The sequence below is a fragment of the Corvus moneduloides genome, chromosome Z (genome assembly GCF_009650955.1).
Source record: "Corvus moneduloides isolate bCorMon1 chromosome Z, bCorMon1.pri, whole genome shotgun sequence".
NCBI classification, from domain to species: Eukaryota; Metazoa; Chordata; class Aves; order Passeriformes; family Corvidae; genus Corvus; species Corvus moneduloides.
In genome coordinates this window covers 35377349-35394460 of record NC_045511.1, presented here as the reverse complement: position 1 = coordinate 35394460, position 17112 = coordinate 35377349, and the positions used below count along the sequence as shown (strand labels likewise).

Below are 17112 nucleotides of genomic sequence, written 5' to 3'. Positions count from 1 at the left end.
ATAATTTTACTTCCCCCCCCCATGATTAATGCCTTAGCCACAGTCTCATCTCTAAATTTCTGGTATGGCTTACCAAATTTCTTCCTTGTGTCCCACTCCATCTAGATCATGCATACCTCATGAATTAGAAAATAGGATTAAGAAACGTACAACTTTTCTGCTAGATGTGCTGGCATCTGACACTAACAGTTGAAAAGATGACGCTTATCTATGGTCTGTCAATTGCTGAACAAGTCTTGATTACTTGCAAGTTTTCCATTTACTGCTCCCTCAGGTACTGTCTCTCAGCCTGCCAGGGACACGCAGGACAGCCCTTCAAGAGAGGGTAAGAATTTGCAACTACTGCTCTTGTTCAGCACAGGTTTTTGAAGGCTTCCCCACTTTTTTCATGTCCTTATTGCATAGATGAACATATTTTCAGGGAACCCTTTAAGTTTTGAAGGAATTACTCCTTCTTTCGCCCAGTAATGTTGCCTCTTTTAAAATGAGAAGACAATTTTCATACAAAATGCAGTTATTTGCTTGTATTATTTACAGATACTTTCCCTGCTCAGGTGAAATGCTAGTCGGCCTTCTGGCATCTGCACTACACTCTTGACCTTCTTCAGCACCAAACATGACAGAGTTCAGGAAGTGTTTGGACAATGCTCTCAGGCACATGGCGTGACTCCTGGGATGTCCCCTGGAGGGCCGGGAGTTGGACTCGATGATCCTTGTGGGTGCCTTCCAGCACAGGACATTCTATGATGGTTCCGTGACTCTCTGTGCACACAGAAGGCTGAACGGTGACCTGGGGCACGTCTGGGGCACGTCTGGGGCACGCTGCGCGCCAGGCGCACTCCCAAGGCCGCGCACCCTCTCCATGGCGGGGCGGGTGGGGCTCCCCCGCGCCCGCCGCAGTCGGGGAGGCGCAGTGCGCCTGCGCGCCGGCGGGGGGGCGGCGCGGGGGAGGAGGGCGGGCCCCGGCCCTGTGTTTTGAACGGCGCGATGCGGGAGGCTCACTATTTGGCAGGAAGGTGAGGAGGCCTCTATCCTGGCGGAGGAGCTCGTGTAGGGAGAGGGGGATCCAAATGTGGCAGAGGCGAGCAGGAGGCAGAGGCGGCGGGGGGGGACAAGCGAGACGAGGGGAGCGGATGTGCCCGCCGCCGCTGCTGCCGCCGCCGCAGAGAAGCTGAGCGGCCCGGCCGGGAGGGGCTGAGCGGCAGCGCTGGCACCCTCGGGCGCCCGCCCCGCCGGCAGGTGAGCGACCGGGGCGAGGGAGGGGACGGGGGGAGCGCAGCCCGTCGCGCCGCCCTTGGCTTGGCCTGGCCCGGCCCAGTACCGGGCAGAGCCGGAGGGAGTCGCTGTAAGGGGACCGGTGCTCCCAGCCCGGCCGCGCCTCGCCTCCCTCGGGGCTCTCACATCGTGGATCCTCCCCGCACGGAAGCCGTAGGCGGCATCGGGGCCGCGGCGGCTCCGGTCTGGCGGTGTCGTCTCTGCTCTCCCTTCCCCCGCAAGCGCTCCGGCTGCTTGGCAACCCCCGCCGCCCTTCCGGCCTCCGCGGCTCTGCCGCCCTCCCCCGGCACGGCCCCGCGCCGCATCCAGCCGGAGGGGAGCGGTGCCCTCCCCCTTTCCCCGCTGCGGAGCTATTGTGTGCGGGCTGGGGCCCGCCGAGGGGCTGCTGGCGGATAAGCCTTTCCCGGGGGAGGTGGAGGCGGGAAAGCGGGACGAGGGGGGTGTGAGGGCGGCGGGGGAGTCGAGGCCGCGGGAGACAGCGCCGGCGCGGTGCGTGTGCGCCCCGCTCGCTCCGCGTTGCTGCGATCCTTTGTCTGCTGTGCCGCTTTCCCCCCCTCCCTCTCTCCTTTCCTCCCTCCTCCCTTCCCTCTCCCTCCCTGCGTTCCCCTCTCTCTCTCAGGCTCCAAGCGCTGCTGCAGCTGCAGGTTTGTAAATACTGGACCAACACACACACACTCATACAGGCACACACACACACAACATGGCTGACGCTCGCCCTGCTCCTCCACCAGGGTCTCCGCCTTCTCCCTCAGTCTCCGCTGCTTAGCCGCTCCTCCGTGTAGGCTTTTGTTTCTTCCCCCCCCCCGCCTTCATCTCTCGTCCAAAAAAAAAAAAAAAAAAAAAAAAAGAAAGGAAAAACAATTCACCCTCCTTATTTGCGCGCATGGCGGGATTTCAAGGGTAAGAATCCTCGCTTTGGAAGCTTTCTCCTTTCGTTTTGCTATTTACAACAAAATGAAACCTAAAATCAGAGGTGATTTGGGAACCTGGCAAGGCCTAGGGCGAGGGAGGAAGGGAGGGAAGGAGGGGGGAACTGGGTGAGTCCCGCTGAGAAAGGCTTGATTGGAATGTGCGTATCTTTTTCTCGTGTTGGGTGGGGGGAGGCTGATGCACCAAAGTGCTGGCTGAGGTGAAATACTGTGTTACACTTGGCGGAAATGAACTGGGGCCTTTTCTTTCAGGGCATGATTCGGTATAAGGGGTCAACTCTGCACAATCCCATTGAGAAGATCTGAACTAGTTATGTCAGAATAGGCATTGTGTAGGTAAAACCCGTAGCATAGGCTTTTTGGCTTTTTTTGCGTTTCATATATCTCCTTGGTAGTATCTTAAACAGCTTGGAAATCATGGAATACAAAACTGGAATTTACACTTGTCAGGTCTTTGTTTTGCTAGCTTTGTGTCACAGATTAATATGCCCTTGTGATGACAGTAGTACAAATTGAAGTATTTCCTTTTTCCTAAAAGGAGTGCTTTCGGATTTTTTATTTTGGGTTTTTTTTGTTGTTGTTACTGTTTGTTTATTTGGTTGGGTTTTTTTTTTTTTTTTGTAAAAAAGGCATGGTAATGTGAAGTTGAGTGAGCTCCCAAATGAAAACAAGACAGCATGCTTTTGACCTCTTTAGTAGTGTAAGGCAAATGCTCAGTACCCTCCGCCTCGGTTATTCAGAGCACCCTCTTCTGGCTTTGATAAACATGGCTTATTTTTTTGCTGCTTGTGACGTAAAACCAAAGCACTTGAATGTAGTTCGAGCTTATCTAAAGTGATCTGCCATGGAACGATGTTATTTCTAGGTTGTAACTTAAGGGTGAATGCTGAAGGTGTGAAGACATGATGCTGTATATTTGCTTTCTAGATATGTTACTGTAATTTGAAGTAAATGTTTCATTTTTCTAGGATCATACTTAAAGACATGGTCTTTATTTATACACATGGATAGCCATGGTTTTTGAGCACTGCTCTTAAGTAACAAATGTCCTAGCTATGTCGTCTTTTGTCTACTTTGCTTTAGAAGCTTCTCGTGGGGAAGCATTGGAATGGCATAATCATGCAGCTTTTACTGAGATAGAAATATGGGAAATAAATATTGTATATTAATACTTCTTTCTGCTACTTTTTCTGTCCTCATTAATAAGCATTGATTAGCAGACATTGATTATGGAGAAAATAATATGCAGAAGGAGTTTACAACGACATAAAACTTAAGTCATCCAAGTTACAAGATCATTTTGGAATGTGTATCTACGTCATGGTTTCTGAGCCAACTGTGTTACTTCTAGATGGAAAAGTCCAAGCAAAAGTCTATAACCTGATACATCAGTAGATTCTTGCAGCAGTCAGTTACCTTTTTTTTTTTACGTTTTTCAGTCTGAAGGCAATATTTTCTAAACTAGAATAGTTTACCAGTTATAGTTAATTTGCCATTCATTGTGATAACTACTGCATTTTGAAATTATGCTCACCTACTGAAAATGTGAAATACATTGAAGTGTGCAGCTCCTCCCTCAGAATAGGCCTTTGGATACTTGCGCCAATTCTTAGGCTGAAGAGCAAAATAAACAAAATAAAAACAAGCTATCCACAGCACATCTGTTTAAATAATGGATAACTTAAAAGTAGTCATTTTTAACTCTCCTACATTGCAGTACTGTTGCTAGAGCTAAATTTTATGCTGTAAAATTTGTCTCTATTTCATCATCTTTGTGAAGTTTCTTATCTATAGCATCTTTACTTTAGCTTGTCATTATGTTCTTTTCTATGACACTCTGAAGATTTCTGTCTTGGTTGTGTTTAGTCAAAAATCAGTATTGTGGGCCTTCATATCCCGAACGGAGCAGGTGTAGTTGAAGAACTTGCTAAATCTCTGCATCTTCACTAAGTGAAGACACTGCAGTGTTTTTGCCATTGTGAGTTATGCTAGGCTGTGTTCAACCAAATTAAAAGCATTGTTGAGGAATGGTTGGAGGATCAGGGACATGGGTCCCTGGAAGAGCTGTACAAGCAAACACCTTTTTAGCTTGACATCAGCAGGCCTCTTGCTAACTGCAGAAATCAGCAGGCCTCTTGCTAGCTGCAGAGAAAGGAAATTGTGAGAACAGAAATCATGAGAATAAAGAAAGAAGGCAAGGACACAAACGCAGTGTTCTTGACAATCCTGTTATAGATAAACAACAGGACGTGCTGACAAGATGTACTGGCCATGAGAGATGAGGAAGAACCCTGATTTCCCAAATCGCAACATTAGCAATACGTGCAAAATGTAGCTTTTTACCCAGCGTCAATAGAGAAGTGACAAGTAGGCATATTTGAGTGTATAAAAGCGAAGTCTGAATTTCAATAAACTGAAGCTTGCATTATCAATCACACTGATTGTCTGCATGTCTTCCCTCGCCGGAGTCAACATTAAAACCTGATACTAGTAAAACCTCTTTTCAAAAACTGTTTGGCAAATGAAACTGAGGAAAAAGAAGAGTCCAAGAAATATAGTCTCAGTGATCAGCTTGCTGTAAGAAGTTAGAAATTAACTATTTTTTTTTAATCAGTCATGCTTTTCAATGCATCTTTAAGTAAATCATGACTCAGTGTAGTTCTAAATATTTATGAAATTACCAAGGAAGATACAGTCCTAAAGGTAATAAACACTTTTAGTACATTCTTATTCTTCAGTATTTTATATTCTCCCAGTCTGAGCATTCTTTCATCCTCTTAGCCAGTATCTTTGCGATCAGATCTTTGCGATTTGTTGCCAGGCTGCGCTCTTTGACATGTTCAGATCTGTAAACCTCTGGCTGATGCAAGAGCTGTGTGTTAATGTAATGCATGATTTGCTTAATGTTTGACAAATGAAATATTTTTAGAAGGATTCTGCTTTCTGAAGCAAAACACAGTTTTTTTAACCTTTTTTTTGTTTGTTTCCTAAGAATGAACCCTTTGGCTGCAAACTTCTCATCATTCCATTTTGTTTCTTGTCTCATTTTCTTTCTTTCACCAGGTAGTAGAAAGATCAAACTTGACTTCTTGATGGTATGGCATGAGAATATATTTTCATAGGTGACTAAAACGAATTCAACAAACTGGTTTAGAAAACCGTCTTTGAAAACTGTTCATTGAATCTGAACCAAAAGAGAGAATGCTCTTAAAGAAAGTTGTTTCCTGTTGTGTGGTTAGATAGCTTGTTAGTAATGACAAGTGTGAGAGAATTTTTTGGTTTGTTGTTTTTCTCATGTTCCTTCTCTTACTGCTCTTCAGAGGTCAGTGATTTCATGATGGAAGGGTGAATGCTGATCTTTCTTGACACTGGTTCTCCTAATGAGCATCTCCTGTATATCAAGATGTGTCCCACTGCCTGTCCAGATGCTATCTAGATGTCATCATGCCACCTGCCTTAAAAGAACAGGGAATCTGACTTTGCCTTATGAGCATGTAGACTGCTTCCAACTACGTCTCTGACATGAATACATATTGGGATCCTTAAAACAGTGTAGTTACCTGGCTTGTATTTAGCTATGAACAGTTGATTCTAGAGACAAAGGGGCCTTGTCACTGATCCATTTCAAACAATGGTGAAATAATTTAATTTGGTCTAACTGCTTTCACCATGTGGTGGTTGAAGTTAACTTTCTGTTACTGAGTAAAATGTGAATTTGCTAATGACATACAGAATTCAGGAGGTGAATGGATTTGGCTTTCAGGTTGTGGAGGATGGTTCTACAAATCCAGGTTATATTTTTTTATTTCTTTCCTGTAATGTATGTTGTGAAACTGCTGTAAATCTATGTTACATGAGGTCTGGAATGACTGACTTGGAAACTTAACTGTTGTAAGAGTTCCACAAAATGAAATGTATAGAAAGAGTTGTGATTACATGTGGTGTCTACTAGTTGTAACTGTTACCTAATCATATTTTAATTTTTGCAGTTACTGCACCTTGGTTGAGATGTTCTTGAAATGTTTTTATGTATTTATAGTATTTTTGATAAGACTTATAGATCCCTAAGACTTGATTAGCTCTTTGATTGGGTTGGGTTTGGGGGTTTTTTTCAGTTGGTTGGCGTTTTTTTGTGTGATTTTTTTAGTGCTATTGTGGAATATTCCAATACGGTATTCAAGTTCTGCACCTACAAATACTGATGAGAGTAGGTGCTGTGGAGAGTAGTTCTGTGGATTTCAGTGATTTGGTAATGTCTCAGTTTGAAAGACAGGTGTCTGCTAAGGAAGGCAGGAGCCTACCTTGCAGTGGAAAATATGACCCCCTCTCCTCCAAATTATTATAACTTTGAAATTAAGGGGCTTTCAGGCAAAGATATGGAAAAAAGGAATAGCGGGTTTTTACTAGTGTGTGTATGTATAACAAGGCAAACAAGCACCAACAAACAAGAACAGAAAACCCGCTATCAGTCTCCTCCCGCTCTTGAGGCGCTTTCCCCTTCAGTGCAGTTATGCTCACGGCCGGCAGGGGCGCTGCTGGCTCCGGGCAGGGCGGGGGTGATGAGTGCCCCGCGGCTGCAGGGGGCGCTGTGGCGTGGGCCCGGCCGTCTCTCTCCGCGTGCACAATGGCGGGCGCAGCCGCCGGGAACGGATGGAGAAGGGGCTTTCTTTATGAATCCCCAGGGGCAGCTGATCCTGGTGCACCCCTCTGGATAGCAAAAGGAGCTGTAGCAGGAACCTCAGGAGAAGCAAGCTGGGAAGGCAGGGCTGAGCAGCATCCTGGAGTGGTAGGTGAGATGTATCTGAAACTCGGCAGCTATAGCTGCGACTGAGGGTCACCCCAGCAGGCAGGATGTGCGGGGGTACAGTGTAGCAAAGAAACCATGAAGCAGCGGCAAAAAACGGCAGGGGTGGGGCAGGGGCAACCTGGCTCCCCAGCAGGGCAAGGAAAAGGCTCCCTTGGAGGGGTAGGGGGCTTGAGGATCCTGGGGTTTTCCCCTGAGGCACCCCAGCAGATAGTGAAAGTCCTTTTTTTTAGCGCGTAGGATGTTAATAAGGTCCCAGTTCAGTAGCTGCTCTCACAGGCAGAAGCTCACCCCACGACAGAAGAAGCGGGACCAGGCTGGGCTCCGGCGGGGGTAGTGAACTCCTCCCCTCGAAACAGCAGCTCCGACCATTCTCCTCAGAAGCCTGGAGAGCAAGAGGTGGCAAAGCATTGCGCTCAACTCTTTCCCCCAGCGCAGTTCTCAAGGCATCTCCGCTGTTCCAGGAGATTCCCCCCGCCCCCCCATAAGAGAGTATCGAGCCACACCCTTCCCGGGGCAACTTCTTTTGTTTCTCTTAAGTACCCGGTCGTTATTGTATCTTAGCAACATATGGGACAAAATTCCAGGAGAGGAAGAAACAAAAGGAAGAAATCCTGAACCCCAACAAGTAAATACTTGACTTACACTAAATGGGCGCCCAACTTCAGGCCTTCTGTTCCATATGGTATTTTTAACAAAATTGGACTGTATCAATTAGTTACTACTTTGTAATTTAGTAAGCTGCCCTAGATGATCTGTGCCATCATGCTAAGGTCTGTAAAATGTCACCATAGACTTCAAAAAAACCATGAACAAAAACAAAACAATCGAGCAAAACCCAACTGCCCAACTTCTTTTCCCATGAACTTCTTTTAATCCAATTTAAATGTAAAAGGGAACTTTGCTAGATTATGATTTCTTACCCTAGGTGGATAAGGACAGAAAGAGTCATTAGATGTCAGACTTTTGGTCTGTCTAATTATTAAAATCAAGTAATTATTTGTTTCAGAACTGTTTCAGTTTTTCCTATTTTAGTATTTGTGTTTCCTACATGGAAGTCTTCACTAGAATACGGAACCAAGACAACTCAAGTCCAGTATATTATCTTGTGGTTTCAGTTGAAATTTTTGAATAGAGAAATTTTCAGCTTTCTAGGTTTAATGTTTTGTGAGCTGAGTAGCATGAGAAAAGCCATGTTCTAGATTAGCTTCCTGGTGAAAAATCTGTAAAGTTTTGTTGATACACTTTTCTAGATACCTTGACAAACATAATGTTTGCTGAAGTCCACAGTTGTGCTTAGGGTTCTTTTAGTAAGCAAAGGTTAAGTACCTGCCATGGACTGAGAAGTATTATGTGTGTTCTGCTGCATATCTGTGACTTATTTCTGGTTTTAATTGTGCCCTTAAAAGTGTCTGCAGATTAGACCATCTTTCTTCAATTTTCTAGGAATGATAAAAGTTAGTAAAAATAATGCTTCAAATATGGAGCTTGTATAACTCATAAAATTATACTTGGAAAAGAGTTGACTGATTCTGGATAATTGCTTGCCTGTCATGTTTAATAACCATATATGTTTTAGACAACGAGATAAACATTACAGTGAAACTAGAATGGGGGCAAACATGTTAGAGATCAATTTATTCCTTCTTTCTCAAAAAGTTCCAGTTGCGGAGACCTTTGTTAAATGGATGTAATTACCTTTTTCTTCAGAAATCCCCTTCAGAAGTTCTTTGTCTTAATGGTGAAAGATGGCCTACAAACCCATTAATTGGTTGTTTAGGTGTCATTGGAACTGCAAATGAGATATTGTGATGCTGAGATTTTGTGAGATATGATAGGCCAAAATCTGTACTCTGACAAGTATGTCTTCAAAACCACTTTAACATTAGATTCTGACTTTGATGTGCCTTCATAGAAATCTGTTCTTGAGTGCTTTTAGGGTTAAGGGTTTGGTATACCTGGAAACCACAGGGTGTTGCATATTCTTACAGTTTTATGTTGATAGGGAGAGTGCTGGCCTCTGGGTCATCTCTCCCTACTGCTGAAGGGAGGAGTGAATAAGCACAGAAATCTCCTTTAGTCCCTACCTACACTGCAGGAGTACATCTCAGGTGAATTACATCTCTGTTTTCTACACCTCCATTTTGTCAGTAAAGCATACATACTGTTAGGTGCCAGACAGAAGATGAGAGGGCAAGCAGACCTTCCTATATGTTCAAGCTGGGGGGAGTTTCACTCCTGCCTTCAGTTATACCTGTGTTTACACACCTGTGGCTTGTGTGGAAAGAGATGAGACAGGTTAATGTTACTTCATGCCACTAGAGACATGTGTCTGTATTGATAGTGGATGAAAAGTACATTTTCAAATGCTGTAACCTTGGTGACAGTGACATTTCTAACCAGCAGTGAAATAGGCATTGCATTGCAGATAGTTTTAGGCTAGAGGCTTGAAGAACCAAATTTACATGGATTTATTTGAGGCAGGCTTTTTCTTTTGCTCCTAGGTATAATTTAATTGAAGAAGGAAAAGTGATGGTGTGAATAAACATCCTAGTTTTTGCTTGTGCTTAAGCTTCTAATCACATTTCTAGGAGAGTTTATATTTGGGTGGAGGTGGTGAAATATGAAGCTAGCGTCAGCAAAAAATGCAGAGGTGTGGTTGTTGTTGTGTTTACTTTGATTATCTCTAAGACAGACTTCTAGAAAGCCTCACCTGATTTTATGGGGAAGGATATTCTTCTTCCTGAGATCCTGTTAGCTGGAAGATACCTCATTTTTTCCCTTCTTCAGTTTCTATTTTTCCCCTTCTCTGCTGCCCAGCTGAGTAGATTCAACTTTGTTTGAAGCACCACAAGACAATTTAGTCCTCTCTGCAAATAAGCATGTGCATTTTCAAAAGGGAAGAGGGATGTGTGTTTTCTGGAAGGATTGTTGTTGTTATTACCAATACCCAAGGTTGATGCAGAATCTCAGGAAATACACTTTCATGTTTATTGATGAATCTAATTCAGATCAGATATAAAACTTTCTGGAGAGAAAATGAGATTATAAAGCAAAAAAACCGACTACATTTACCTGTTGCTGCTACTGTAAGTTCTGCCTCCAAGTTCTATCGTAATTAATTTACTTCCTCATTTCATTTGCATTTGTGCAGCATGCACAGTGGAGTAGTTTCAGAGCAGCATTTTTGAATACAATTTACCACCAAAGTTGAAGAAAGGAAAGCAGGTCTACTGTGGGTCAAACATGGTATGGTAGGGAACAAGTAGTTCCAAGGTGATTGTCATTCTGGAAGCCTTGACTTCCCTTCTTGCCATCATTTTGTTACCTCTCTGCAACTAGAGAATGAGGACAACGTAGTGTTTTAAGTCAGCTATACTCAAACACATGCAGATGTCTTAAAGTTTATTTTTTCACAGTCCAGTAAATAACTTTCTAGAGTAACTTGAAATAGTTTATCATCCTCTTAAATACTTCAGATCTACTAATTAGTTTCATGAGAATGCAGATAGCATACTAAAATCAGAGCTAATATTTTATGCATTTTTCTTCTGTGGTTTTTAACAAATACAAGTGGTATGAGGATTGGTGTGTTCTGATGTCTCTGCAGCTTTTAGGAAGAGTTACTGGTTTCACAGTTTAACTTTCCGCTCTGTTTTACTCCTTCCCAACACATGCACACACACATATGCAGGATGTGTTGGTTTTTTTCACCAAAAATGTGAAAGAACTGTACACAAGCAAAGAAGATACCATGTTATGTCACTGTTATGATGGTTCTCATCTTAGAAAAGAACGTATGATTGGTGGTTTAGTGAGTTACCATTGTCTTTACTGATGAATCCAGTGTTGACTGCAGTATTTAAATTAATATTGCAAATATCTGATATAAGTTTTCTACAGCTGATTTCTCTTCTTTTAAAGTAATAGTGTTTGTTCTTTCACTGACCCTCCAGAGTTAGAGAAACCAGTGTAGTTACCTGCAGTTAGAGGTTACATAATACAATGCTGAATTTTGTTTTCAGTGACTTGCTGTTATGCAGATTGCAACTTTGACATCTGTTGTAGCTATTTACCATTTAAATGTGATAATCTCTTTAGGCAAAGATTTTTAACAGTGAGTGAATATTCTGCAGTTGATCTGGAAAAACTTAAGATCTCATTTTTAGTTAGTAGCTATAGCAAGAGACCTGCCATTCTTAACAGCAAGTGTTTTCATTTAAGTGCTTTATGTTTTCACTGTAAACACTTATGTGAATGCATTTGAGAACTGATTTAATACAAGTTAAAATGGCTGAATGTGAAGAAAATAGGTAAGACAAATTCGGTTTAGGACTGACTACTCAGCTTTTTTGAACTGTACATTAAAGCCAACAGATCATTTTCCCTGAATCCTTTTTTCAGTTCTGTTTTTTTGGGGTTTTTTCCCCCGATCATTGCAAAGATAGGATGAAAAATGCTATTGATTTGAATTGTGTAACTATGTCTATAAGCTTTTTTTAAAACCAGGTGTGTAGTGAGAAATTTTCCTATGCTTGGAATATGAGTTTAGTATCTCTCGATCAATGTGATCATGCTTCAGTTTGGAAAAAACAGAATTGTTTGCTCCTTCATTGTAGTAATCCCTAAAGAATTAATCCATTTTCTTCTGAGTAGAAGGGGCCACAGTTTATAAATAATTTCACTCTAATTATTCTTCCTACTGTCAGCTGATTTAAGAAAGAGAGCTACGTTTTTATTAGAATAGAGGCAGTCAGTGTTTATGTTCAGTGGAAACCCAAGTTAACATCTGATTCATTAAAAACTGTCTGTTATGATTGTAACTACTGTGATGTTGGTTATGGGAGAAGTTTAGATGCATGTGTCTCAAATTTATGAATAAAAGATCTTGTAGCAAATCTTGTAATAGTTTTGGTTGTATAGAAAGCTGTAATGTAGGTAAATATTTTCTAACCTCATCTTTTTCCAGTGTTTCCTGGTCCTGCTTTTTTTTTTTTTTTTTCCCCCAAGTGCTGAATTACTAATTATTTGTCAATATCCTCACTGGATACTTAGGCTGGGGTTCATAACAATTAAATTTTGACTTTCTAATCAATGCTGTGAATAACAGCTTGTTTTAATAAGAACTTCGAATGTTTATGTGCTTTGTTTAAATTTAAAATTGGTGGATGGTTGCTGTGTTGCACAAGTATAAAGTATTGATACATTGATTACTTGGCTTACTCTCACACACACAGTTTTTAGTGTATTATGGCCCTCTACTCCAAACTGGGGACCTATCACAGCTTGTCTTGAAGATATGTCAAGAGTAAAGTTTTAAAACAGCTGGAGAAACTGTACATAATAAGAATAATTGCTAAAGTGTGAACCTCTGAATGCAGGAACAAGATATCTCCTTTACTGTGGACCTTTACTCATAAAGTTGTAGAGGCATGCTGCATTAGAGAGAAAAAAATTTCAGGTATATCTGCAAAATTGGTCTTGTAAAACTGTTTGGTGTCACAAATTCATACATTTGGTTTAGGAGAATTTTTTATTATGCCTAGGTTTAATTTAGTGTTGCAGTGGCATCTTGCTGACTTCGGTGAGGGAAGACATGCAGACAATCAGTGTGATTGATAAAGCAAACTTCGTTTATTGGTAATACAGAGGCAGTTATATAGTATGAGTATACATGCTTGTCAGTTCTTGATTGGTTGAAACTTATGAGAGCGCATTCTTGTTTCTACATAATTGGGTTAGATAAAAGACTACATTGGCAAGCTTCTACTATTTATGTTTTAGCTTGAGAAATCAAAGTTCTTCCTCCCCTCTCATGGTCAGTACATCTTATCAGCACAGCACTGTACCTCCTTAAAACTCCCTTTTGGTTCTCAGGCCTGTTTCTCATGCAGGCTTTTCTCATGCAGGCATTTGCTTGTACAGCTCTTTTATTGATCTGTACCCTACAGCTCTATCAATGATCCATGTCCCTGATCCTCTAACCATTCTTCAACATTGGCATCTTCTCAGGGTACTCAAAAACAGGGTACTCAAAAAAAGAATAATTTGGTACTTACGATGCACAGACTAAAAAGTTTGCAAGTGGTCCATCAAATGGAGATCATCCCCCTGCCCCTAAAAACTGTATGTGACTTACATTCCCTCAATGTTTGAAGGTGTGTGTAGCAGCACTGCTAGCCTGGATTGTTGAGAAGTGGTTGTTGTGCACTTAAACTGATGCTTAGATCAGCCAGGCTTCTCAAGGGTTGTAAACCCCAGAGTTTGATTTGCAATGATTAATCAGTCTAGGAGACTTAAAAGTGCAGTAACTTACCACTCCATTACCTTCTAACAGCAGGGGTAGGTATGTTTGCCCTAGGCTTGCTCTTCCAGAATGTTGGAGTGATCCTTTTGGCTTTGTGGCAATGCTTCTTTGACTAGCAGAACAGAAATTAAACTTAGTCTTCTGACGAAGGCTGGCCAAAGTATATTCCTTGGGGAGACACGAGCAGAGAACAGAGAAATTCCTTACTTTTTTAAATACATATTTTCCTCTACGGTTTCCAGAGACCTCTTGTGAATGTTTTCAAACCAAATTGAGTAAACTTGCTTAGAATTGTAATAAATTATTTGGGTCGCTTCTGTCTGTAAGAGCATGACTAAGAACAAAATAATTGCATTGTGAAACTTAAAGTTCACTTGCATTTACCATAGGGTGGTAGCAAGTGTAGTGATTGTGCAGTGCTGATGTGATATCCTGGGCAGCTGTTATTTTTGTGCATATATATTTATTTATTTAATTCAGGGGGAGAGCAAGATAGTTACCTACCAGGAAGGAAAGTTCTAGAACCACTCTGTGGTTTGGAATGGACCTTAAAGAACACTTAATTCTGACTCTCCTGCCATGGACAGGGACACCTTCCATCAGACCAGGATGCTCAAAGCATCGTACAGCCTGGCCTTGAACACTTCCAGAGATGAGGCATCCACAGCTTCTCTGGGCAGCTTGCTCCAGTGTCTTACCAGCTACACAGTAAAAAGTTTTTTCCTAATATCTAATCTAAACCTGTTCTCTCTTACTTGGAAGCCACTCCATCATGTCCTGTTGCTACTTGCCTTGGTAAAAAGTCTTTCTCTAGCCTTCTTGTAGGTCCTCTTCAGGTACTGAAAGGCTGCTGTAAGGTTTCCCCAAAGCCTTCTATTTTCCAGGCAGAACAATCCCACCTCTCAACCTGACTTTGTAGAGATGTGTTCCAGCCCTGTGATCATCAACTGAGAAGCTAACCTGGTGTGTGCAACTTCGGGCAATTACACAAGCTTGTGACAGCTTGTTACTGTTCTGTCTGTGCAGGTTCTTGCCCTGTGGTTAAATGCAAAGTTGTTTGCAGTGGCAGGGTCTTTAGTTAAAGAGGGCTCCATCAGTCACAGAAGTGATTCTTTTGCAAGGAGGTGCTTACAGCTTCCTCCAGACCCAATAGAACCAACCAACTGGCTAGTCTGAATATTGGCAACTTTTTAAAGCCACTTAAGAAGCTTGACACGCCTCTGTGATCTACATTTAAGAATGAACAAAGCCCGGGAAAGCCTCTCTTGCTTCCAGCTTTCAGACAGGTAACTGGGAACCCGCGGTGCGGCCAGCAGGGCCAGGCTGGGCCCTGCTCGGCACGGCCCAGCCGGGTCAGCCATGGTGCGGCTTGGCTGAGATCTCAGCCGCTTCTGCTCACTGGACGCCTGGCGCAGCCCCTCAGTGCAGGCCAGGCCAGCCTCCCACAGCCCTGCTCCGTGCGGGCGGCCCCGCGGTACAGCCAGGCCAGGCCGGCCCTCACCCAGTGCGGCCGAAATTCATCTCAGGCCGCTGCCCGGCAAAGAGCAGGTGACCAACAGCGATAAGGGAATTCCAGCTGCAGGGCCCGGGGGAGATTAATCCTTTTGGTGTTGTAAGTTCCCTCCAGAACAGATGAAGCCTGCAGACATCAATCCTCTCCCAAGTCAAAAGAAAGGGAAAGGTGAAGGCATGTGAAAAAAACACCACGAAGACACCAAAGTCAGTGAAGAAGAAAAACCTGAAAACCCCGAGAGAGGAGAAAGAGGAGATGCTTCAAGCTTAGAAGCTGAAATTCTGCTGTAAAGCTATGGTGATGGACTGATACATCAGAGTACCCGTTGTAATTTCATAAAAGCAATGGGGGGTGGAGTGTTCAAACTGCAATTGTGAGCAAAAGTATCTGTGCTGAAACCAGCAAATGTTGAAGTAGCTGTGATTTGATGAGAAGCATGAACAGAGAGAGATGAAAGTGAGGAGGACCCTTGCTCCCAGGGAAGAAGAAGACCTCTGTTCCTAGAGATGAAGATGCTCCCAGAGATAGGTGAAGAGAACCTTTGCTTCTGAACAGCTCAACCTTAAGACGGTACCCCAGTAGCAAAGATTGGACCCTTGAAAAGCAGTTGTGGGGAAAGCTGTAAGTCGAGGGAAGGGACTTTCACCTGTGAGCAGAGAACCAACCCGGGTGGCTGTCTTGCTGTGACACTGAAGCCACGAGAGAACTGTTTCTTGTGGAGATGTCTCCATAGCATGAACAAGAAGAGACTCCTCTCCCTAAGTGAGCTGAAGAAAGAGATTATTATAGAGGTGGTAAACTGACCGAAAAAATCTCAAAGGTTGTCTTTTTACGTTGTCAGTGGGAGAAGGGAGAAAGATGGGGGGAGGAGAAGTGTTCTGAAGGTTTAGTTTGACTTTTTCTTTTAGGTATGTTAATAAACTTCTTTATATTCTTTTAAGTTCTGTGCCTGCTTTGCTTTCTCCTAATTCTTATCTCACAGAAGGAGAATAAGTAAGTAATGGATATTTTGAACCAAATCACTACAACACACAAGGTTAAATCAGCAAGTATTTTTGCATTGCCTGTAAGAGAATGCTTTGAAAAGAAATCACTGTATTTCAGAGTTGTGGTATATTGTGCAAAGCCGTAGCAAGAATTTTAGCTATGTAGTGAAAAGAAGTAATATCTTAATGTTACTAAGTATATTGTAAACTTTGTCACTGTTTTTAAAGCTGTTTGGCTAAACTTTGGTAGCTGATGATGATTCCATAGTAGAATGACGGAATAATACTGATATTGAACACTGTCTTCTGTTAGCATAGGCAAATCATTCAAGAATAAAAGAGGTTGTACTTATCTATGCTGCTTGAGACAAGAGTAGAGAAGAGCTATAAGAAAAGTCTTTTAAAATGCACTATATGTTTCTTTGTTGTTCTCATACTAAGGTGTGGATAATGTTGCAGTAGTGGGCAAATTTTTTTATTTTCAAAATTAGTTTTGCTCTGCCATCTGTATGCATAGGAAAACATACATTTGTTCTTAGCCATTAGAAAGAAAATAGACTAGAATTTTTTTTTTTATATAAGAACCACAGCATGAATTAGTGTGGAACTTTAAGTTTGTGTTGACAAGCCTATTTTGTTTGTTGGGTTTTTTTGGTTGGTTGGTTGGGTTTTTTTTAAGGAAGATCTTGTAAGCTCATTTGGCGTGAGTCAGTTCTCTTATTCTTTCATTAGCTTGATTCCTAATCAGTAGAACAGCCAACAGTTTTTAATACCAGACTGAAGAAATTTTTTTTGCATTTTTGTGCTCAATTTTTGGAATTTATTTTTTGAACCAAGAGAGAAGCAAGAAATTCTTCAAAGGGCAAACATATATCAAAATGTCAGTGAGTCCTTATCCAAATATTTAATGTGATTGTAATATTGCCTATGTGTGAAGCAGATCAAATAAGAAACTATTACATTTTAATCAGTTTAATTTTAGTAAAACGCTCTACTTTTGTGCAGCTTCACTGTTGATAAGCTGTAAAAAGCCACACTAAGCCTGCAAGGTTTTCTGAAATGAATTTCTGGAGAACTTAACTTTCTTTTGTTTTATGGGTTATTTATTTATGAATGCTTAAAGTGGCAGTCCTACAGTTTTCCTTTATGCTGAAAGTTCATGTGAATTTCAGAAACCTAATTGTATTTAGTGTGAGAATAAACTTAAAAACTGGAGTTAATTGAGCTTTTTTTATTTTGTTTCTGCACTCTGAATATGGCATGTGTATGCCATTTTCTACTTTCTTTTGCTTCATGAA

General features: G+C 42.1%; 1 protein-coding gene across 3 annotated transcripts in view; it reads left to right on the top strand.

The window, feature by feature from the left end:
* Positions 1–943: 943 nt before the first annotated feature.
* Positions 944–17112, top strand: part of SPIN1 (spindlin 1) — a 74842-nt gene continuing 58673 nt past the window's right edge. The window contains exon 1 of one of the 3 annotated variants that reach the window (XM_032097601.1): positions 944–1016. The gene's annotated coding sequence lies outside the window, so the exon portion shown is untranslated. The other 2 variants (XM_032097602.1, XM_032097600.1) reach the window with 2 other exon arrangements.